The 23,962-nt window shown below is 58.3% G+C and overlaps 2 long non-coding RNA genes and 1 other non-coding gene across 3 annotated transcripts; 1 reads left to right on the forward strand and 2 right to left on the reverse strand.

The window, feature by feature from the left end:
• Positions 1–1,082: 1,082 nt before the first annotated feature.
• LOC135363032 (uncharacterized) lies at positions 1,083–15,131 on the reverse strand. Its single transcript, XR_010408709.1, has 2 exons — positions 4,154–15,131; positions 1,083–2,291 (listed from the first exon to the last, which is right to left on the reverse strand). It is a non-coding gene; the product is annotated as an uncharacterized LOC135363032 (long non-coding RNA).
• On the forward strand, positions 9,622–9,723 carry LOC123854798 (U6 spliceosomal RNA). The gene has a single exon (XR_006793357.1). It is a non-coding gene; the product is annotated as a U6 spliceosomal RNA (small nuclear RNA).
• A 1,115-nt stretch (positions 15,132–16,246) lies between the features above and the next one.
• Positions 16,247–23,688, reverse strand: LOC135363031 (uncharacterized). Its single transcript, XR_010408708.1, has 3 exons — positions 23,595–23,688; positions 22,559–22,733; positions 16,247–19,047 (listed from the first exon to the last, which is right to left on the reverse strand). It is a non-coding gene; the product is annotated as an uncharacterized LOC135363031 (long non-coding RNA).
• Positions 23,689–23,962: the final 274 nt, after the last annotated feature.

A 23,962-nucleotide genomic window follows, 5' to 3' on the forward strand; every position in this document is an offset into this window, starting at 1 on the left:
GTCCTATGGCCTCATCTGGATTGCAAACACCCTGCATTTGGGCCACCCCCCAAGGTCCTATTTGCCCCACACAACCCTTAGCATGGTTCCTCACAAGAGATGCTCAATAAATGACTTACAAATACATGAATAAGTGAAGTTGTACCTTTGAATCAAAGGTGACTCCCCATCCATAAGGCTTTCTCCCAGTCATACACAGAAGGGCCAGGTTCGTGGGCCCCAGGCTCCACGAGGGAATGAGCATCCCCTGCCTGTTGGGAAGGCTTTGACATGCTGGCCTCACCCTAGGCCCCCAAGGTCAGGGACAAGGAACCAGGTTCTTACTCCAGCAGCCTAACATGGCCATGACAAGATGCTCCCTCTCTGCAGACTCCTCCAGCCCTGGTATGATTACCAACCACTCCTATACAGCTTTTCTAACGTGGCAGCAACCCACATTCTCTAAAAGGGACATACCACCAAAACTAAAAAATCCCAATTAATACCCAGGAATGGGATGGACACGCAGCTCTTCTGTTGGTGAAAATGTGGCTTCACATCTCCCTGTACGGGTGACCCTGTCACTGGCTCCACACTGTTGTGGGACACAGAGGTGTCAGACTCGCCCTGGCTATGGGTGATGGGGTTCTGGGAGCTGGGGCCAGGGAAGGGGAGCCAATCTACAAGTGCTAGAGCAAATCAATGAACTACTTGAAGGTCTTGTTAACACACAGTGGTCACCAAAGAAACATTTGTTGGATAGATGGCTAGATGGAAGGATGGATGGATAAGTGGATGGATGGATGGATGGATGGATAAGTGGATGGATGGATGGATGGATGGATGGATGGATGGATGGATGGATGGATGGATGGATGAATAAGTGGATGGATGGATGGATGGATGGATGGATGGATGGATGGATGGATAAGTAGATGGATGGATGGATGAATAAGTGGATGGATAGATGGATGGATGGATGATGGATGGATGGATAAGTAGATGGATGGATGGATGGATAAATGGATGGATGGATGGATGGATGGATGGATGGATGGATGGATGGTTGGATGAATGGATGGATGGATGGTTGGATGGATGGATGGATGGATGGATGGATGGATGGATGGATGGATGGATGAGTGGATGGATGGATGAGTGGATGGATGGATGGATGGACGGACGGACGGACGGACGGACGGGTGGATGGATGGATGGATGGTTAAGTAGATGGATGGATGGAGGGAGGGAGGGAGGGATGGATGGATGGATGGATAAATGGATAGATAAGTGGATGAGACATTGCCTCTATTGAACTATGATGACTGAACATAACCAACCATCCTAGTTGGCCCAGCACCCCAGTGAGGTTTTCTGAGATACAGAAAACTCAGGACTGTTCCAGGCAAGTTGGGGTAAGTTGGTTGCCTTCTGTGAACAAGCAAATCCATCAAGTCCTTCAGTGTAACTTTCCTGTGCCTGGCCTTGGGGAGAGAGGCAGAAATCAGGGCCATAACAGTGGGAAGCAGACCAGAGACTCACCCCACCTTCACACAAACTTCCCTGGCAGGAAGAAAGGATCAGTTCCTGGAGGAACGGACCATTCCATCAGGGTGACTCTTGCTGATGTCACCAGCTAGCTGCTCCTGAGGGGAAACAGTGGGAACCCCTGGAGGCTGAGAAAGCAGGCTCTCATGGGCTCCTTGACTGCTAAGAGCAGCTGTGCTGGGAGGGAGCAGGATTGTTTCTGGAACAGCGGAAAAGCAGAAAACTAGGGATTGCCTCCAAATCTGGGGCTTCTGCCCAGCGCCCTCAGAGGTCAGCCAGCCAGAACCCAATGTTCATAGCAATGCAGCCTGACATCCTTGAACACGTATCCAACAACTGGAGGATGGGGGTTTGTGGTGCACTCCCACACTGGAATTCTACCTGGCACTGAAAAGAAATGAACCACGTTTCGCATGCGTGAAGCTCAGAAAAAACAACATAGAGTTTAAAAAAGGGAAAAAGGTGCAGAAGAAAATACAGTGTGAGTCTATTCGAACAAAGTTCAGAAATATACAAGTAAATCATATGCTGTTTGGAGGAAACACAGAGTAGTTACAACCATAAAGAAAAGCAAGCAAATGAACAATTCAAAACACAGGACGGGGCGCCTGGGTGGCTCAGTCATTAAGCGTCTGCCTTTGGCTCAGGTCATGATCCCTGGGTCCTGGGATCGAGTCCCACGTCGGGCTCCCTGCTCCGCGGGAGGCCTGCTTCTCCCTCTCCCACTCCCCCCGCTTGTGTTCCTGCTCTCACTGTGTCTCTCTCTGTCCAAGAAATAAATAAAATCTTTAAAAAAAAAAAAAAAAGAAAACCACAGGACAGAGTTCCCCTTTTGGGGACAGGGAATAAAACCGGGAGGAGCAGTGGGGCCAGTGGTGGGTCCACAGGCACGTTGTGCTTATGTATTATTTACACTTCAATGTCTATGCATATTTCATAAAGCAAGCAAGGAACAGAAAGGCAAGGCAAGAAGCTAACATGACGGGACAGAGAGTGAAGGGAAGGAGAAGAGGGGCAGTGAGGAGCTGCTGACGTGATCTCTGAGCCAGGGAGGCACCCCCAACCCACTGATGGGGGTGTCTCTCAGTCCCACATGGTGCTTTGTCCTCCTGTCCCACAGAGGGGGCCCATCTCTGAGTCCGACACCCTACCAGAGCACGGCATGGGCAAAGCACGTCTGCTCTCCTGCCTGGGGCTCCCATGGTGCGACCATGGGGCTCTCCCCTGGGCTGAACTGGGCTGGACAGGGGTGCTGGCCCGGCTGCTACTGGGAAGTGTCCTGGGGGACCTGGCCTGGCCCTACCTTCCCCCCTTCCTCATTCCCACCTGCCAGCCTCAGGGTGGGGCTTCCTGCCACACTCCCTCTGCTTGGGGGCAGTGGGGAGGGAGCAGAAACCCAAGGTCCTCAGGGGCCATGCCTTTTCTCCCGGCAAAGCTTTCCTCTCAAGGGGTGAGGGGCATGTAGCGATGTCATCCCATCCCCTTTGGCCAAACCCTGTTCCATGCCCCTCTCCACCTGCCCCAAGAGGGACACCCTAGGACCCCACTCGGCACCCAAACGCACGCAAGCACAAGGCAGCTAACCTCCAGCCCAGGAGGAGACCGCCATGGGCCAGTCTCCTCTCTCCTTCCTCCATCTGGACAGACCATCCTGACAGGTGCCTTACAAGGCCCCTTGGAGGCTGGTCCTGGGAGCTGGGCTGTCCATCCCGCCTGGGGGGACTCCACCCCCCTCCCCAAGAAATCAAGATCCTTCCTGTCAGGCTCTGCTTCCCTGTGATCCTGGGCTGAGCCCTCCAGGACACCCCCAGAGCCCGCAGTGCCCCGTTCCTCAGCACCCACCCTGGGATCTAGACCCTCCACTGCCTTTGCAATGGATTTGCACAACAGCACATTTGTTCGGTTTCATGGGGTATTGCACGAAAATTCTGTGAAATTAGGTTCTGGTACTAATATCATGCTCTGCCCATTCGTCTGCTTTTATGTCCAGCGCAGAGACTGAAAGGAGAGGAACCAGGGCATGCAGTGGGGGCGGGAGGGCCTGGGGCGGTGGCTAGGGTTTTCCATCCGTCCGGGGAATGGGGGAGGGAAGCTGAGGAGCAGAGGGAGGCTGTGGGGCCCCGCAGTGGGCACGTTTGAGATGGTGGGGCTCCCAGACTCCTGCCCAGTCTGGTGCACCTTTGGGCCTGGGCCTGCTGGTCTCTGAGGCTGGTTAGTAATGCCACCAGCAGAGAGCAGCTTCTCCGGGGCCAGTAAGGAGGGAAAGGGGAGAAGGGTGGGGAGGAAGGGGAAGGAAGGAAGGGAGGAAGGGAAGAGGGGGTGGGAGGGGAGGGGAAAGGGCGTGGGAGGGGGAGGGGAAGGAAGAGGAGGAGGGGAGGAGCCACCCATGGGCCAAGGCCATACCCCTTCCCTCTGAGAGCTGCTCTGAAGGGGATCCGTGGTTCCCAAAACCCCAGCCAGCTTCCCCTTCCTCACCAGCTTCACCCCGAGGTCTCTGGGCTGTGAAACCCTCAAATGCAAATCCCCCCACACCACCCACAGCCCCCCACCCATGCGCACACATGCACCCGAGAACATGCAAACCCAGCCACCCCATTCCCACCACTTGGCTGGCCCCTCGTCCCACCGATAGGGCTTCTTCCACTGCTGGCTTTCGTGGGCTGGCATTGGGCTTGGCCCACCGTGGGGGCCCCTCCGCATGTTGGAGACGCATCAGTCCAGCACAGCCAGGTCCAAGCAGCCCGCTCATCTGGCCTGTCAGGGGACTGGGTCTAAGGGCCACTCTCCTACTCCCAGGGGCTCCTCCTGCCCCCCAGGAGGCCTGATGGGGGGGTGGAATAGGGACAGGAGCCTCGGAATAGAAGTAAGAAACAGCTGGGTCAGGCTCCAGAGCTCAGCTGCATGCAGGGCACACAGGTCACTGGGAGGAGAAAGAGCCCCGGGTGCCGGACACGTCCTGCCCACCCCGCAGAGAGGGTGTCACCCTGCAGAGAGGGGGTCAGGCAGCCGGGACGAGGCCATCTCCAGCTGGCCTCCCCGCAACTGATGTCGCTTATTTTAAGTAAGCACAACCCTGGCCAGCATGGCCATCTGCATTGTTTGTCTGACTCAGAGGGAGAGAAAAGAAGCCCCACGAGGGGGGGCGCCGCGAGTGGAAACTGCCGAGCCCCTCCCGAGGCTCTGCTGCAGGCTCCGGCTCACTCGGCACTCAGGACCGGGCCTGCTGCCCTGCCCTAAATTTAACCAGCTGGAAATCTTTTTTAAGTCACATCCTATTGAACCTTTTGAAATAAAGATTTGCCTTTTAATGGGAAATCTGCATTTCATTGTGAAGAAAGAGCTGAGCAGCCTCCTGGCTTTGGCTGCAAACCCAGGGAAGCTCCCAGTGTGGGCACCCTCCCCCTCCACGCTGTCCCTGGGCTGAGGGGCTGGTTCCCAGCCGGCAGGCACAGCGGGCACACAGGCTTCCCCGGAGACAGCAGGAAACCGAGAGAGCCAACCGTGAAGGAAAGATGCCCTACCAAGAAAATAAGTAAGACGTCCTTGCTCACGCGGGACGGGGACCACGATCACGAGGAGCCCACAGCAGCCCCAATCCCACAGGCTGCATCCCGGGGCTGGGAGCGGGGCCCTCCCCCTGGGTTGTGGGCGAGGCACAGCCCGAAAGCCAGATAGCGTGTTCTCCGTGGGGACGACCTGTCACCAAACACGTGGAGGTAGAGGTCACAAGCACAGAAGAAGCGCTCACCACATTCAACTCTGTGAGGCCGTGTGTGAGGCTGGCTGCAGAGAGCACAGCCCAGCCCTCACCGACCTCACGATCTCCGTGGAGATCCACAGCAGAAAGGGGGGGCCCGGTGTGGGGTCCCCCCTGCAGGTAACCCCGGTCCAGTCCCAGGTGACACAGGGCAGGGGTGCGGGGAAGGGAGAGGGAGTGTAGGGCTGCAGAGCCCCTTGGCCCTGCCCTGGCTGGCTCCTGCCCAGGAGGGGGCCTGCTGAGCTCCCCCCCACCATGACGTCTTGACGTGTCAGCATGTAAACCAAACCCCCAAAGCCTTCTTCTGCAAGGAGGTGAACAGGTCCCTTGGTAACCGTTAACCATCTGTTTTCTGGGCTAGCTTGCCTGCCTAACTTCACTCTTCCTCTTACCAAAAGAGCATATTTTCATCCTTTTCACTGTTTTTATCTCAATGACAGTGCAAGCCAGAGCCGGGGCCGTGGATCAGCTTGCGTGGCCTCTGAGTTAGGGTCCTTTGTTCTGGGCCTGTACGTACGACCTGGATGTGGCCGCCCCTGCCTGGCCCTGTGAAGGGGGTGGCCAGTGTGCGGTTTCATCAGAGGCTCACCTGGGGAAGGAGCCACTTCCAAGCTCCTGCTGGTTGTCGGCAGAACTCCCTTCCTTGTGGTCTTAGGCCCTCATGTCCTCCTGCTGGCTGATGGCCGGGGTGGCTCTCAGTTCCCAGAGGCCACCCACGAACCCTACTCTTCCACTCCCTCGCCTCTGATCTGACTGCCCTTCCGGGAGCAAGATCCTCCCGAGCATCCTTGCGGCTTCTGAGTTCTGGGAGGCATGAGGCTGGGATGATCAGGAGGCCAAGCCTCCAGGGTCCCCTGGACACCCACACCCTTGGGCTCTCGGAGAAGACGCTTGCTTTCTTCACCCCTTCCTGACACCAGCAGGGCCCTAGGGACAGACCCCTGGGACGGCGACAAGTCCTTTGGCTTCAGGTCACACCTTGGGCTCCAGAGGCCCCACCTCACCACGTAAAGGATGGGGTGGAATGCAGCAATTCATGACTAACCCAGAGAAGCTGGTGGGTGGCCCCTGGGCCACTCCGAATCCGTTTACTATTTTAGGGCTTTTCCACTAAGCCTCAGGGACCTGGAGCTGCAGCTCCAGGAGAGAGGGGGGAGCAAAATGGCAGTCAGAAGAAAACCTATAAAAAAGGAAACATTTCAATAAAAGGTATTAAAAGATAAAGCAGTGATACATTTTTAAACATTTCTCATTTGTTTTCCCGAAGGTCTCGACAACTGGCTTCTAGAAGAGTGGATGGTAGGCTTTAGAAATGTGATTTTAATTGTCTCCTGAGCAGCCACCCCGGCCCGCCCGCACTTCCACCCCCATTTATAGAGGCAGCTTTTCCAGCCCCTGTGGTGCAGTGACCGGGGGACAGGGCTTCACAGGCAGGCAATCCGGACACGCGTGGAGCTGCCCAGCCTTCACAGGCTTGTCTTGTATTATTCAACACCCAACCCTTTCAGCTCACATCGGCTGCAGAGCTTATGTTCCCAGCAGAGGGAAAGGAACCAAAGGAATATTTGCAAAAAGCTGAGTTAAGTAAATATTTTATACCTGTTAATGTGATGGCTCGAAATGATGTGTGGGGTTGGCCCAGGGGCGGGCAGCACATGCTGCGGAATGTGCAGAGGGCCCCCAGGGGGTTCCTGCCAGCAGTGAGATGATCTTGCCCCCCTGCTTCTCAGCCTGCCGGCAAGGACTGATCCCAGACACCCCCTCTGCCCCCTCGATGGCCCTTAGACACTGGCTTGGTTTCCAGCAGAGGCTGAAAGAAGCAAAACATGAAGTCCTGGTGCCATTCCTAAGAAGGGAAACTTTCCGAGCTTGGTTAACGTGGTTCTCAAAGTGGGGCCCCAGAGCACTGGCCAGATGAAATGTGGATTCTCAGGCCTCACCCGAGACGCCACAGAGTCAGACGCTTTGGGCACGGGACCCAGCGACTGGGTTTACCAAGTCCTCCAGGGGACTCAGACACAAGATCAGTGCCGGGTGCTGGGGGGAAGGTGGCAGTGGGTCTTAGACGAGGGTGGTGGGGGGTCCCAGCTGTAGCCACTGTGGTCTGGCTGCGTTGCTGTGAGTCTATTTCATAGCTGGGGACTCCCCACTCCCCAGCAGCCAGGGCTTGGGAAGGAGCCCAGGGTATGTGGCCACACAGGGCCAGGTGGCATCTGCAATGCCAAATCTGGGAGCCCCCACTACCCCTTCCCACTGCTGGGGGCCTGGAATCTTGGGTGGGGCCAGGCATTTGGGGACTGAGCAGAAAGGCGGAAGCCCAGCTACAGTGGGAGGGAAGGAAGGAGCAGAGGACCCCTCGGCCTACCGACCGGGCACCTACACTGGACGGTGTCCCTTCTGTGACATTCTCCTTGGCCTGATCCTTCAGGGCTTTCCTAGGCAGGGGAGCAGGGAGGGGCAGGGGCTCTGCAGACGAGGGACTGCAGCTCCAACAAGAAGCCTCCACAGGCCCAACCTGGCCCCAGGCCCCTCTGCCCACTGGCACCATCTCAGGGGTCTCCCCCACCTCCCCCCAGGGCTCCGTGATGATGCATCCCGAGGGAGGGGCCTTCCTTGCAGATAGAGGCTTTCTTCCCAGGTCCGGTAGGAGTTAAACCCAGAGGTGGGAGCCTGATGCCCAAGGTTAATAGGGAGCTTGGGGTGGGGGGGTGTGGAACCCCATCGTCCTTCCCTCCCCTGAGGCTTCTCACCAGAAAGTTCCTCCACCCAGCTAGATGAGTCGGTTGGTGCAAGTGGAGGAGAGATGTTCTCCTGGGCCTGGTGAGAAGGGGATGGGTGGTGGGTATTCTGTCTTCCTCCTGGAGGGCCCTGAAGGGAGGGACAAGGCATGGGGGGGGGGCAGGGACCCGGGGAGGGACGTGGGGTGGGGGAGGGCCGGCAGGGCGCAAGGGCGGCACGGGGAGGGGCTGGTACGTAAAGTCTCAGACCGGCCGCAGGGTGCAGTGAGGAGATGCCTGAGCAAGAGGCTCCTTTGCTGCGGATCAATGGCAGCCAAAGCCATTAGCCACGAAAATGAGATCGAAGGGAGGGGCCTGGTCCGCGATCGATAGCAGGTTAGGCAGGACGGGCGGGAAAGGGCCCAACAGAGGACACCAGTGTCCACCACGGACGTCTCAACCCCAGGCGGCAGCCAGAGAAGCTCTTCTGCCCCCACCAGGGCCCTGCGCTCGCCACCTTAGTCTGGGCTCCGTGTGGCCCCAGAGAACCGTGGGGCCTCCCAGGGGCAGCCGTGCGGGCAGACAGCACCAAAGGAAGGAGGTCCCCAGGGGGCCGGGTGTCCCCAGGGGCCCGGGCTACTGCTGCAGCACTCGGGGGTGGAAGGCAAGGGGGCATGGCTCAGAGGATGTAGGAGGCCCAGGGCAGGGGAGGAGCTGAAGAATCTGGCTCACAAAGGCAGGGCCGGGTCACTGCAAGGACAAGTCAGCCCTCCTTTCCGCCCAAATGGCCCTCTGCCCAAGACTCAGAACCTGCGAGAGGTGTGCAGGGGGCCTGCTTATGGTCCAGTCCCACCCTTGCCGGGAGAGAGGCAGCCCCCGCCCCTGCCATCCAGGAATCCAGAGCCGTGTCCACCAGGGCAGGGGTGGAAGCCCCCGAGCGCCCACTCCCAGACACAAGTCCTTCCGTTCTCAGACACGAATACCAGCTGCGTGGCCTCAGGCAGAGGCCACTTGACACTGTCCCTAAGTGGGGAGCTCTGCAAGTTCTCTGCGCACAAGGGAGCTCCTCCCTAGAGAACAAGATCTCCTCCCTCCTGGCTCCCAGACTCACTGGGGCCCCTCCAGGCCAGGGAAGCAAGGCTCAGGCTCTGTGTCTGCGCAGGAGGCCAAAGGTCTCAAGCAGGAGTGAGCCACATCCACAGCCCAAGGTGACACCTGCAGAACCAGGGATGCCCATGGGGGACCCGGGTGATCCCAGGCAGGAGGAGGGAGGGGAAGCCCGGCAGAGTGGACGAGGAGCAGACAGGACGGGGAGGGGGAGGAGGAAGGCACGGGAGCCAGGGTCCCCCATACCCACAGCCACTGTACCAGATGAGGAGCCCCATGACACGCGGGCAGGGACAAGCCCAGGGACAGCCCACGTGCGGGAACAGCAGAAGACCACAGGAAGGGGCTGCGTCTCTGTGTGCCTCAGGTTCCCCCACATGCAGCACGAGGCAGCATGGAGTCAGCCTCATGACGAGAAGGAGCCTGGCACTACTAGGATTTCAACAAAGAGTTTCATCATCATCCATGGACCATAAAGAAGGATCCAGATAATAAAGGTTAAGACATGCACCAGAACGCTTGCGCCTATATGCTAAAACTGAAACCGTACGGAGATGCTCAGCGTGGCCCCTGCACCAGGACAACACCCACATTTGCAAAGGGTTCCACATAAAGAAAAATGCAACAGGTGTTCAAATAAAAATGTGTACACACACGTTCACAGCACCATTCCTGACAAGAGCCGAAAGGTAGAAGCAGTCCAAATATGCATCGATGCGCGAAAGGAGACGCGGGATGTGGTCTAGCCACACCGTGGAATATCCCGCCGCCGCGCAAAGGGACGGACTCTGACCCCTCCTGCGACGCGGATGGACCCTGAGCACATGGTGCCCCGAGGATGGCGCCAGGCAACTCCAGAGGCAGACGGAAGGTTGGGGGCTGCCAGGGGCGCTGCTGGAGAGGCTGGGGGGTCCCCGGGGCTGCTGACAATGTTCTAGAAGTAGACAGCACTGATGGTGGCAGACACCGCAAGGCACGAGACGCCACTGACTTGAACGAGTTTCTCTAACGTAAGTGGGTTCCACCCCAACAAGAGAAAACGAAGACCACAACGTAGTGATTATAGGAGCGGGCACCAGCTGTGTGCAGGACGGGGGGGGGGCCTAAGCCATCGTCAGTGAATCGTCACAGCGACCCCACCAAGTACAGATGTGACTGTCCCCCTTTTACACCTGAAGGAATCAAAGCCCAGAGAGGCTGAGTGACCTTGGGCAGGTATGGAGGGGGATTGGACCCTGCGATCTGGCTCCGGGAGAGCTGAATTTGGGGAGGAACCAGGGAGGAGGATGGCAGGGAGCGGGCAAGGTGAGCTCCCTACAGCCACAGGCGGGGTGGGCAGGGGGTGCTGCCCAAGCCCTGAGCCCTCACTGGGGCAGACGCCAGGACCACACTCTACCCGGCATCCAGGGGACCTTCTGGAAGGCCACCTGGACCCTGTCACGCCCCCTCCTCCACCCTGTCTCCCCCACACCCCCGCCCGGTCCCTTCCCTCCCGCCTGGAGCAGGGGACCGGCCTCCCTCCCTCACGGGAGGCGCTCCCGGCAATAGGAAAACCCCAACGCTCAGCCCGAAGCCGGGCTCTGTGAAAACAGCTGTTTGTCGCACTGGGCGCAGCAAAGGTTTTCCTTTGTAATTGGCCAAAAAGAGAAAAAGGTATTTTTCGAGCATCATTATCAATATAAGAACACAATAGGATCAATTCTCCCAACCCCCTCGGGCCCAGGACATGGCCGTGGCAGACCCCGCACAGGGGTCTGAGGACTGACGTCCCGGGAGGTGACCCCACAGCCTCCCCTGGATGCCCAGTCTTCGCGCCTCTCACAGTGGAGCGGACCACCCCCCGCCTCCTGCCTTGGCCTCCGTCTGCCCACCCGCCACCCTCGTCCCACCCTGGAGCCTGCGTGGGCTCAGCCATCCGGTCCTATGGGAAGCAGCCCTGGCCCCCCACCGGGGTGACCCTCCCTCGGCTACTGACCCTCGTCCATGACCCCCTCATCTGCTGTAGCAAGCTGACTGCTGATGACAAGGGAGCACTTATCACCTGCCTGTCCCGGGAGCCCCCTGGCATCACCTAGTGCCACATGCTCTACTCTGCCACCCCTGGACTCTCGGGAATCCCTCCAGCTCTGTGACCACCGGCCCAGTGCCAGCTGCGGGAAGGGGGCTACAAGACCCCAGACCAGCCCTAGGCAGGGACACCCAGCCCTGAGCCCTGGGTCAGAAGGGACCCAGCAGAACATGAGCAGGCCTGGGCCTCCTCCCAATTCAACCCCAGGTGGACAAGAAAAGCCCCACCAGGAGCCTGGAGCAGATGGGGCGGGCTCCGGACCCCTGCCCGGCCCACCATCTGTCCTGACAGTCGGCCCATCTGCCCGGGCAGCCCCTCCTCCCGGCCCACCATCTGCCGGCCTGCTTGGCCCTCCTCCTGGCTCCCCCAGGGCCCTCGGGAGGGGATGGGCCAGGAGCCAGAGCCCGGACCTGGCTGCCTCGGACCAACCCCATCTGGCACCCCTGAGGGGAAGGGGACGGCAGGAACCCAGCCAGGCAGGGCCATCTCCACAATGGCGGCCCCATGACTAGGGGGTGGCAGACGCGGGCCTCGCCCCTGGAGGAGGTGGCAGCCACACACACCCTCCTCCCCGCAAGGCCTGGCATCCCTGCTGAAAAGGCCTTGACCAGCCCCTTGTCCAGGCCTCCCCTGCCCACTTCACTTGCCCCCCCCCCCCCCCTCCGGCTGGCAGGTCCTCCAGGGTCCCTGGGAGCTGGCCAGAGCCTCCCCCTCCCTGAGAAGGAAGAAGAGGAATCTCCCTCCAGGACCCCAAGGGCAGGCTGGTGAGGGCAGAGGGGCATCGGAAGTCCCAGTTCTGCCCTGAGGCCCAGCTGCCAGGCCCCCATGCTGGCAACCCCAAATTTCCCAGCCATTTGCTCCCGAGGAACCCAGTGCTGAGAGGGCCAGGTCTGCCTTTGGAAGCCCACCTCGGGCACAGGGCTTCGCGGGCACCCAAGAGGTCATGAGATGGGGACTCAGCCCCTCCCCCTGCCTTGGACCCTTTGCTCATGAAACCCCCCCAGGGCCCCCACATCCTCCCTGGATCCCCTCACAAGGTGACACGATCACTCGGCCATAGAAGAAATGTGGGGTGCATGAGCTCTACTTGGTGAGGGGGTGAGGCAGGGCATGGGGGCCTACCAGGCTGTGGACGGTAGCCCAGCAGGTGGTCAGTCCCTCTATCTGGTCCCACAGACCCCCCACTCCCCATCGTGCCCTGAGCAGCCCCCAGGACGGCACCCAGCAGGGAAGGCAGTCAGGGGCTGGAACACAGGAGCCCCCCGCTCCTGCCCCAGGGGCAAATGGCTGGTCGGGACCTTGCCCCACCTTCCATCCATCAAGACCCTCGCGCCGGACCCCAGGAAGAGCTTCCTTTTGCCTGATGGAGGATGCCTTCCTGGTGACCCGCCATTCACCAGGCACCCTTGAGCCAGGGAGCCCCTTCCTGCCCTCCACCACACTGGACCACCCCCCATTCCCGCCGGGGGCAGGAAGCTGGAACCCACACCCACCAACGGGCCACCTCACTCCGGCGACACCCACCTGCCCCCCAGCCCCAGCTGGCTAACCAACAGACGTCGGTTTTCCTTTTAGGAGCAGGTAGACACAAGCCCACCCTGAGCCCCTATCAGCAGGGTGGAGCCCAGCATGCCGGGGTTGGGGACAGCACCAGCAAACCCACATCCACGCACCCTGTGGGGCACAGGGGACTCTGTCCTCCCTTGGCCCCCAGGGCCTGGTGGAAGCAGCCGGCAGGGGAACCCATTGGGGTAGCGCGAGGCCAGCAGATCGGTGGCTGGACAGCGCCACCTGGTGGCCCTCTCAGAGACTACAAAGCCAGGCGACCTTTTTGTTCTGGTTCTGGGGTTTTCAGGCGAGGCATTTCTTTCCCTCTTCCCAACAGGGCTCCGTGACTATCAGAACCCCCTGCCCTCTAATCGGATTCTGCTTAGATATGGCTAGTTATCAGAGGGCTCAACCCAGGCACTTCAAACAAGACAGGAAAATAAATAAAGAGCTTTTCCCCAATGAGGCCCCTGCAAGGCTAGCATGCCGGTCACCCGCTGCCTGAGGGAGTCACCCTTCCTCCTGTTCCCCGCCCCTGGCCTGCCACCTCTGAGGGGGGGAAAAGTCAGAAATCCCTGGCCAACGAGAGACAAATCAAGCCTAAAAAGAATACTAAAGGCAAGTGATAAAAACACACTAAATACATAAAATAGAAAAATATGTAGAAAAAGAGAAAACAAAACAAAATTTCAGGGAAACCCACTGGACGTAACAGGCTCCCAACTCTACTTTGAAAATTGTGAAAAGAAACGAATTAAGGATGTCTCCTTTTGAGCTGGATTCCAGGGTAATCTGTAAGTCCAGTTGATGCGGATGGTTTGGTTTGATTCACAGGAGGATTCCAGCTCCTCACTGCAGAAGGACGATGCCATTCGGAAATCACCATTTTGCAAGCTCTTTGTGACATAATTATTTCTTGAAACGGTCATGGATGGATAAGACCATCGATGAAAGATGTTAGCGAGGAGCTGGGGCCCGTCCAGCAGACCTGCTGAGTGGCCCCAGCATCACAGGTGAGCTCTGGGTGAGACACATGCCCGCCCATGAAGGGTTCTAGCAGAAAGATGAGCCTGCATGGGATCAAGCTTCCACAGCTAAACTTCTGTTTCCAGGAGAGATGGGAACAAAGTGACGCCACAGGAGGTGATCAGATCAATCGGATGGAGAATGTGCAGACACTGGGCAGGACAGCTGATCTGGCTTCTACAAGTCATGGCAGGAGGGAAATTGGGGTGGGGGTGATGCCTGATCTAGATCCAGAGAGATTTAAATGGCCCAGCAATCAAACTTGATGTGTGGACCTTGTTGGGAACCCAATTTAAACAAACCAGCTGCAAAAAGGTATTCCTGAGGCCATCAGAGAAGTCAGTTACGGACAGGGCATCAGCCCATAGGGAGGAATTCCTGCTGATTTTGATACGGTGTTATCAGAGCTGTAATTGTGTCACAAAATTTACGGGGGCAAAACCGCAGAGTGTCTGCTATGGGTTTGGGGATACTTCAATGAGGTAATACCAGTGTTGGGTGCTTATTAAGGTCACTTGATGGAATTGATGAAAAATCATAACAGATGAATTTAAAAATTTAGAAATAATTTTTAGAGGGATGACCTTGCAGTTACAGGGGTTAGATATCATTGTAAACAAACCTTCTGGAAATTACAGAGTAATACTGAAGGGGGTTACCCAAGGGAACAGCAAAGAGCAAGGAAACGATAAATAAACGTGACAATTCTCAGGAACTGTCAAATCAGGGTGATACGCACAGGACCTTGTGTTCTGTATTCTATTTTTCAGGGATTATGAAAACTTCCATTATAGAAATTTTTTCAAAGGAAGACACGTCCTGTCTCCTGCAAACGTCATCTGACACGGACCATCGCAGACGCTGACCCATCCTGCATGCCTGACCTGTCTCCTCTCTTTCTCAGGGACCTGTCTTGGGGTGGGAACATCTCTGGTGTTTACGGCCCCCGTGTCCCTGAGTGCGTAGGGCCCCCGCAGCGGGGCTGGGCACCTGCTCAGAGTCCCTGCCTGGCCCCCACAAGCTCCAGCACCCTGGGTCCCTGAGCAGCCCAAGCCAGCTGTTAGTCCCTGGTGATAAGGATTTGATGACTCAGCATCATCTCATCCTTCACAGAAACCAGCTTAGATGTGGTTGGTAAAAAAAAAAAATTCTCAGCTGGCAAAGCACTTTCTCCAGCCACCAAAGACCCCCCTGCCCTTCTGCCCACCGAGGAGTGCCACCAATATCCCTGAGAGCAAAGATGCACCACGCTCTCCGCATGCTGGGGGCTTTATGGCTGTGCCCACAAGCAGGTGCCTTCAATGGTTACTCCTTCCCTCACCTACTCTCAGACCCCAAGCAACCTGTCCGGGAGGGTTATGGGTTTCAGATCTTCTTAGAACTCCGGCTAGTCTGGGCCTCTGACCCCAGCCGTGGTCTCCAGAGCACCCAGGCTTGGAACTCCCCAAAGTGTGTTTCTGGGGTGTGCTGGCTTTCGAGGCTTCCCCTCTTGCCCCAGTGGCTGAGCTCTGCTGGGTGGGGAGGGGGCCGCAGCCGGGCCGGGGGGGGCAGCTGGGCCAGGGGCCGTGTCTGGGGCTCTCTGCAAAGTGTAAAGGGTGCCCGTCTACACCCCAGCCTTTAGAAAGCACCTCCCCCAATGCCTTTCACACAGCGGGTGCCCCCGCAAGTGCTGGCCGAACAGAGCGGCCCCCTGGACAACGCAAGCTGAGATGGAGGATCACGGAGACGCTTGTAAATTAACGGGTTGTCGTGCTGTGGCCGCATTACGTGGGACACAGGCCAGCCTCCAGTGAGATTTCCTGAACCTTCCCCTGGAGGGTCTCAGCGGCCAGAGCACAGGAGGACATCCACGCTCTCTCCCCCGCCTTCCCTCGGACCCGGGCCCAGGTGGGTCACAGTGGTTGACAGGGCGGTTCTTGACTTCATCCGTCTGCAGCCCGGGCTCGGCCCCACACACCTCCCCTGGTCGCCAAGCGTCCCGCTGGTGAAGGACTCGGACGACAGCAGCACCCATATAAAGGGGGTTCTCTGCCCGAGGGCCTTTGCTGCACGAGAGGGACACCGTCCTCCCCCAGGTGGGGGCGAGGAGTTGGGAGGAACAGCCCCAGCAGGGACATGTTAGCCGTCCCTTATCCGCCCAGCATGGCCAAAGGTAGTCCCTTATCTGCCTTGACATGTCCCTTCTTCATTATCTGCACATACACAGCATCTAAGTGGCTATAAAATAGATGGTTCTGAAGATAGCAGGTGCTCTGAGCTCCCCCGAGGGAAGGTCCTGGGACAGCGGCCCCGATGGACCCAGATGCCATCTGTCCTCTTCCCGCTGCCCGGTGTCCAGAAGGGCCCTCGACCTGCCTGGCCTTCGGGCAAAGTCAGCACTGCCACGCCCGCCCCCTGCCCCCACCCACCAGGGTGGTCGGCCAAGAGCCGGGAGCCAGTGGAAGGACAGACGGCCCCTGGCCCAGGTCCGCGCACCCCCCGCCCGGCTGCGGCCCCCTCCCCGCCCAGCAGAGCTCAGCCACTGGGGCAAGAAGGGAAGCCTCGAAAGCCAGCACACCCCGGAAACACACTTTGGGGAGTTCCAAGCCTGGGTGCTCTGGAGACCACGGCTGGGGTCAGAGGCCCAGACAAGCCGGAGTTCTAAGAAGAAAGCAAAGGCAAAGATTTATGCCTAAAACACCCAGGGGACAATGACAAAGCAAGTTCCAGGAAAAAACCCTCACGGATTAGCTGCAAGGGAGACCGGGCTTGCAAGGGGGTGGCAGCCAGCAGTGGGCTCCCCTCTGGGGGGGTTGGGGAGGGCTCAACCACAGACAGGACCAAGTTACTGGGGGCTCTGGGTGGGAAGGCAGGAGTGTACCCTCAGGTCCCCTTGCTCTGTCCCCCTCTGCCTTCCTGCCCCAATCAGCTGACAGTGCTGCTGACTCCCCCCGCCCACACAACCCTGCCTTGTCCTCCAGGGGGCCAAGGGCTCTGAGAAGGTGGGGAGATGCCCACCCAGGCCTTTGCTGCCCAGGACAGATCATGCTGAAGCCCTCATTTCTCATTGTCCTCCTTGCAATGGACCTGCTGGGGTCTGCTGGTGCTGGGGGGAAGCAGGACAGGCCAAGGAGGCCTCCCCGGGGCAGATTCTCAGGGCTGGGGGACACTATGGGCCGCAGGGTCGGTAGTCTGGCCAGGCCTGGCTGCTGGCCCCAGTGCCATCTGCCCGAGACCCCTCCCTGCATCTTTCCCAGGCCACCGAGCCCCTCCCGCTCGTCTGTCCTCAGTGGGAACGCGGGGCCAGCACCTCGCTGGCTAAGGACCCGGGACCCACCCCTCAGCTCACAGGTGCCAGAGGAAGCAGGAAGAGCAGGGCTAATCCAGGCTGGTTCTGGCCAGCCCAAGGAAAGCTCAGACTCAGCCACTGCCCAACCTCCCCAGCCAGGCTAGCTCCCCATTCGTGGTCAGCGTCCACCCAGCCCCTCTGGGGTCCTCCAAGCCAGTCTAGCAGTGAAGGGAGGAGTCTCCTTCATGCTGATCCAGCAAGCGAGCTTGTTAAATAGCAGGTGCCGCGGGGTACCGGCCAGAAGCACAGGGAGGGCACAGACAGAGCCACACACCCCGCCCAGGGGCCCCACGGCCCCCACAAACCTCCGGGGACACCTCCTCGGGCTCCTGAATGGAGATCCAGAGGTGGGGTCCTGCTGAGTCTGGGCGTCCAGCCAGCCCAGCCCTCGACCAGCTCTCCAAGGTGACCAGACCTCACACTCTCTGGACCTGGGAGTCCATTCTCGCATGATGGGCAGCTGGTGTCCCTGAATAAATGGTGGAGAGCCATGCTCACTGAGGAGCACAGTGGGGAACAGCTAACGGAGGGCAAGAGGAAGCCGGGAGAAGGTGAGCGCCAGGACGGGAGCCAAGCTGTCCCAGCAGGAGAGCCAGTGGAGGGCAGGGGCGGAGAAGGGACGGGTGGACGGAAGGCTCCGAGCAGGGCGATGGCCCCAAAGAATGGCCAGTTCCGCTCAGAAACAGCCACAGAGTCTCATCCTGCAGCCCCCAGGGGAGATCACTGGCCCTTGGAGCCTGCCTGGGGCCTGGGGTCCAGGGCGCAGCCCCAAGCCCAGCTGGGTGAGGAGGTGATGATGGGTGAGGAGGAGGAGGAGGGCTGGGGGCCCCCAACTCCCAAAGTGGCCTAAATCCAGGGCCTCGTGGCCGTGGACCACCTCACAGGAAGACCACTGATGGGGAACCAGGGGTCCCAGGCCTGCGAGGCTCAGCAGGGCCTGGGGGAGTCCCGATCCTCAGTGCTCAGCTCAGGGGCCCTGCCGGCTAGAATTCCCTTACCCCACGCCCCCACCCCACGCCCCTGCAGGCAGCGTCCCCACACTGGCCGAGGATGTTCTGTTGAGCTCATCACTCACTAAGCACTAAGAGGGAGAAAGACAAAATCCAAACTAACATTTATGTCACACTGACCCACACGTAAGTGGATATTCATGACGTTCGAGGAGAAAGATCATTGGTGGCCACAATCCCTTGGGTTGTGAGCTTTAAATATACTTATTTTCCTCTCTATGCTCTTCTGTATTTTCCAAATGTTCTGAAATGAGTATGAATTACTTCCAAAATTATCTTCTTAATTATCACTAAACGTCTAAAACTATTTTACTTATTTGTAAAATGGGGGTGAGGGGTGGGTAGAGGTTTTATGACCGTGATTTCGGTGTGCAGGTCTGCCCTCCACCAAGGGCGGGGACCCCATCCTTCTTATCCTCATCTGGAAACGCCTGACATAGCCGGGGCCTCGCTGGGGTTGTCCACCTACCACAGAATCTAGAATTCTCCAGTGAGGGCTGAACCCCCCTTAACATCCTTGGCATCTCAGAAAGGCCCCAGGATTCCCGGGTCTTTTTATTTTTAAATTTTTACTGGTAGTAAAATACACAGAACGTGAGATTCGCACTCATGTTGTTGTGCAACCGATTTGCAGAACTTTGTAATCGTCCCAAAGTGAAACTCTGTCCCCATTAAAACACTAACTCCCCACCCTGTCCTCTGACCCCCGGTGCCCCCATCCTACACTCTGTCTCTATGAGGACTCTAGGAACCTCACATAAATGGAATCCTATACTACCCATCCTTCTGTGACTGGCTGATTCCAGCTGGCTCCATGTCCTCCAGGTCCGTCCACACCGCAGCAGGTGTGCGGATGTCCTTCCCGTCTAAGGCTGCATGATATTCCACCGTGTGGACGGACCCTCATCCGAGGAGGGACTCCCGGCTTGCTTCTGTGTTTCAGCTCTTGTGAATCACCACTATGAACACAAGTGTGCAAATATCAGCCCTGGTCCCTCGTTCAGGGAGCCAACCTCCCTCCCTCATTCATTCCTCAGTGGTGGGAAAAGCAGACCAACTCATAATTACAGAGGTGACGAGCAGTTCAGCAAAAGAATCACAAAGGTCCCCAGCTCTGCCTGGGGCCATGGGGAAAAGCTCCCAAGTTGGGGGCGGGCCCTTCCTCCAGCTTATGAAGGACATGGTGGCTCTGGGAAAGGAGACCGATGCAGGGGTCCCTCAGACACGGGGATCCACAGGGCCAAGTGCGCAGATCCAGGAAGCCCCACCTGAGAACCTGGGTTTTGTCCCTTGGTCTCTTCAGGGACCTCACACTGCAGGGCTATCCCTACCCTGGGACAGATCTGCTCTTCAAGACAACCCGTCCCCACAGCCCAGAGCCCTCCCCCCACCCCCCATCCCAGAGTCGGGAACCAGGTGGCCCCAGCTCTCCGACCTCAGGACTCCGCCTCCCCGCATACCAGGAGGGAGGCCTGGGGGGCAGAGGAGAGGCTGCAAGGGAGGGGAGCACCCGTGTTCCCGGAGAGTCCTGCTAACCCCCACCACATAGTCCTGTTAAAATATTAATCCTCATTTAGCTGGCGGCGAGGTGGCCGCTGAGATAAAGCTCCTGAGTGGTAATAAAAAGCAGAGGCAACTGATAAAGTAGATCTTCGCACTCATAAAATCCTGCTGTCGTGAAGGTCAGGTCAGGCCCCCGTCATGGGGAGCAACCAGCAGACAGGTCCCAGTGGCACTAGGCAGGGGTGACCGCCTCCCACGACAGCGGAGGGAGGGTGCTCATCTTGGGGGGGGGGCCTGCTAATCCCTCCAGCAGAGGGAGCGGAGGGAGGCTGGGTCTCTCAGCTCCTTCTTCCCCCCCACAGTGCCGCTGGCCACCATGGCCCTTTGGGAGGGAACCGCCAGCCTCAGGCCACTGTCTCTCCCGCAGGAACACCACCGATCGCGGTGCCTCCTGCAGTTCACCTGCTGAGCCCAGGCCAGTCTGCGTGTGGCTCCTGGTGGCCTCCCACTGCCCCCCCCCCCCCGACACCTGTCCCAGGCTCAACGGCTCAGGCCTCCCAGGGACACGAGGATGAAGCACCCAATCCAGCCCCCACCACAGGTTCACAGGGACCCCCTCCCAAGGTGGCTGGCATGGCAACGGTGACATCCGGGACCCTGTTTGGGAAGGGTCATCTGCCATGTCCCCAGGTCAAATTCTTTGTTCATCTCCATCCTGATGGCAACGCTCCTCTCCAGCAAACTGTGTGGGCACCACCACCGCTTTCACTCCAAAGGGGCATGGACTGGGCACGGGGAGAGACCCACTAGACCCAAGCTTGCCACCTGTCACTGTGGACATGGGGAGGGTGGGCTCAGGATTTCCACATGCCTCCAACAGAGGGGACAGCCCCCGGCCAGATCACCTGCTCCTGCGCCCAGTCCCCCTGCCGGGGCGTCAGGGGCTCCCTGGCAGGTCACACCAGCCCGGGACTACACGGTGGCCAGACAGGGAGACGGTGATTCCTGGTTTGGAAACATCACTTCAACTGCTGCATAGAGATGAAGGAGAAGCTAGGAGATCCATCAGAGCCCAAACCCTGCTCCCGACATCCACACCTTCTTTCCTTCCGGCCCACTGTGCCAGGCACCGTACCAGGAGACAGGGAGAAAGTGTCGCTCACGGCCAGAAACAAGGGCACTGTCACTTGCCACACCCAGCTCTTGGTCTCTAGTATCAGCACCAAGAAAAGGAACCAGGGCCCCTGAGAAATGCCTGATCCCAGGCCTGGGGCAGCAAACACAGGAGGGGAGCCTGGAGCATCCTCTGGTGCCAGAGACCAAGGATGTGCTCAAGGAAAAAAAGCAACGGGCATGACAAGGGGACCCAGGAGCCCATGGAAAGAGCTCCTGGTGGCCAAAGACAGAACAATTAGAGCAACGAAATCAACCAGGTAGCAGTGGGATATAATCCAGTGTGAAAGAAATATCCGTGAGTCTGTACTGATATAAATTATTGAAGAGATAAATAAATGGGGGGAAGAGACAATCTCCTGCTCAGAACTCCAAATAATGGATGTAGATACTCTGCCCCCACAGAGGTGGAGCATGACCCCTCGCCCCTGAAGTGTGGGTGGCACATGGTGACCTTCCTTCCTTCCAAAGACCAGAGAGCGCGAGAAAGAATGGCCATCCTGCAGAGACGCCTGGAGACGTGCTCTTGGCCAAGGAGCAAGGTCGCGCAGCAGCGATGAGTCACATTGATAGGATGTACCCTTGATATGATGTTATGGGAATGACACTTTATCTTGTGCCCTTCCTCCTAAAACCCCATAATCCCCGTGTAATCAAGAGAAAAACAGATAATTTCAACAGAGGGACATTCTACAGAATGCATGACCAGCACTCCTCCAAACCGTCCATGTCATCAAAAACAAGGAAAGTCTGAGAAATGATCACACCCAAGAGGGATGTAGGGGACATGGTGATGACCTAATAGGACCCTGGAACAGAGCCAGGGCAGCGGGGCAGGCACTGAGGACATCTGAGTAGAATGTGGGCCTGTCAATACTGAACAGAATAATAACTTAAACCAATATTGCTCACGCGCTGTGCAAACACACCACAGAATGTAACATGTTACTAACCGAGGAAACCAGGCGCGGGGCATGTGGGAACTCTACCATCTTTGCAGTATTTCCTTAAACCTGAGATTGTCGTCCAATAAAGAGTTTCTTTTAAAAAATGTTTTCCCTAACCAAAAGTACGATAGATATTTGCACAAATTTTCCTTCTAAGCATATCTGTTCATCCAACAAATACAGGGTGATGCCTACTCTGGGCTGGTCCCCGTGCCAGGCTCTGGGGATACGACGATGAACAATATGGCAAGCCCTGTCTTTGGGGAGCTTCGGGTCTACCGTCTACCCGAAGAATGACCAGTGTGCAAGAGAGTGGGAAAAGTTACGAGTGACAGATAGAAATGATAAAAGGTCTATGAAAAACAGCTTGCAGAGTATAGATTCCCAAACATATATATTACAAAATACATACAGAACCGATGAAGCCCTAAGATTCGATGGCCGCTTGGACCACCTGACCCATGGTCGGAGACAATCAACGATCTGCCCATGGGGAGCAGAGCGAAGAAAGTGTGACATGGAAAATCTCCTAGCCTCTCTCAGGTAACGCTTTCCGACATCATTACACACCTGTTAAGCACACAAAAGGAATAAAAAATAAAACCCAACGGACACCGTGGGGCAGAGGAGTTAGGACAACTCATGGCTGGTGGGACCAGCGACTCACAGCCTCAGCCGTTCCTGACAGCAAGAGGACTCAAAGCACCAAGCAGCCTCTCCGTCCTTGTCCAAGGACCCCTTCCTAGGTAGCGCACCCCAAGGAATGACGAGAACGTAAGAGGGAAAAGTCCGTGATACCCCACCGTAGTCACAGCCGCACCATGTTTAAAAGAAGTCAACAGGGCACCTGGGTGGCTCAGTCGGTTAAGTGTCTGCCTTCGGCTCAAGTCATGATCTCAGGTCCTGGGATCGACGAGTCCCGCATCTCCTTGCTCAGCAGGGGCCTGCTTCTCCCTCTCCCTCTGCTGCTCCCCTTGCTTGTGCTCTCTCTCTCTCTCTCTCTCTCCCAAATAAATAAAAATCTAAAAAAAAAAAAAAAGAAGAAGAAGAAGAAGTCAACAGCCCCCCAAAGCCGGGCAAGAGGGTCCCAAGTGGCTGGTAGGTCAATGGCACTCAGAAGTGGGTCAAAGCAGGGTCCTGGGCCCTGGCTCCTCCACCTGCTGAGTGACCTGAAACCTCTCTCTGCCTCGGTTTCCCCACACACGAAGTGCGCACATTACTAACTCCTGCCTTCCAGAACCACCTTGAGGCGCGAATGAGATCCGGGGTAAAGCGAGCGCTGGGTCTGGAGAGATGCCCCGTTACTGCTGGTCACAGTGGGCGAGGACACCCGCCCTTGCTGAAGTGCTCTCGGGGCCACGGAAGGGAAAGGAGCCCCGTGCAGGGCGAGCCGCGAGGGCGGTTCGGCGGGGAAAGGCCGGGCTGCGACGTCGGGGAGGGCGAGGGCGAGGAGCGGACGTCTCCTGCCGCCCCCAGGCCGGGCCCCGGCGGGCAGGCGAGGGTGAGCAGGCCCTGAATCCACACACCGCCCACGGGCCCGGCAGGTCCCCGAGGCCTCGCTCGCCCGCACCCCTGCACGCACCTGCCGCCAGGACCCGCGCCGGCCCCACCTCTGCCCGAGGCCGGGTCTGGCCCCTCCCGCCTCCCCCCTGCCCGCGCGGCCGCCCGCAGTTCAGGTCACCTCCCTGCTTAAACCCGGCAAGGCCGCCCAGAGCCTGGGACCGGGTCCCGCTGAGGCGCACCGAAAACCCAAACAAGGCAACAGAACCAAGACGACGCGCGCACATCCGCCCGCGAGGTGCAGCCGGGCGGGCCACGCCGCCCACGACGCCCTCGGGGGCCGCCCCCTCGGCGCACACCCGCGCCGCCCGGGAGCCCCTCACCGTCCAGCCCAGGGCGGCCCCGCAGCGGCAGGCACCGGCGGGAGGAAGACCCCGCAAGGGAGAGCCGGGGCGGGCTCGCGACAGTTTCCTTTCGTCCCATTGGCCAGAACGGAGTCACGTGGCCAGCCCTCGCTGGCGGGAATGCTGGGAAATGTAGTCTTTCTTCTTGGCAGCCATTTTACTCTGGACGACAGCTAGCCCAGGATCTAGGCTCCTCCATGACCTGCCCCCTTGCCTCCAGCCCGACCCCGCCCCTCCTCCAGCTCACTCTGCTGTCTCGATCCATCCCGTAGGCCTCCGGGGACGTCAGGCCCTCAGAGCAGCCTTCCTGGTCCTCGCCCCCCAACACCGGCGTAAATGCGGCCCCG

Source organism: Mirounga angustirostris, unplaced genomic scaffold (genome assembly GCF_029215605.1).
Source record: "Mirounga angustirostris isolate CCGP_5_RB_7025 unplaced genomic scaffold, mMirAng1.0.hap1 SCAF_17, whole genome shotgun sequence".
Classification (NCBI taxonomy): Eukaryota; Metazoa; Chordata; class Mammalia; order Carnivora; family Phocidae; genus Mirounga; species Mirounga angustirostris.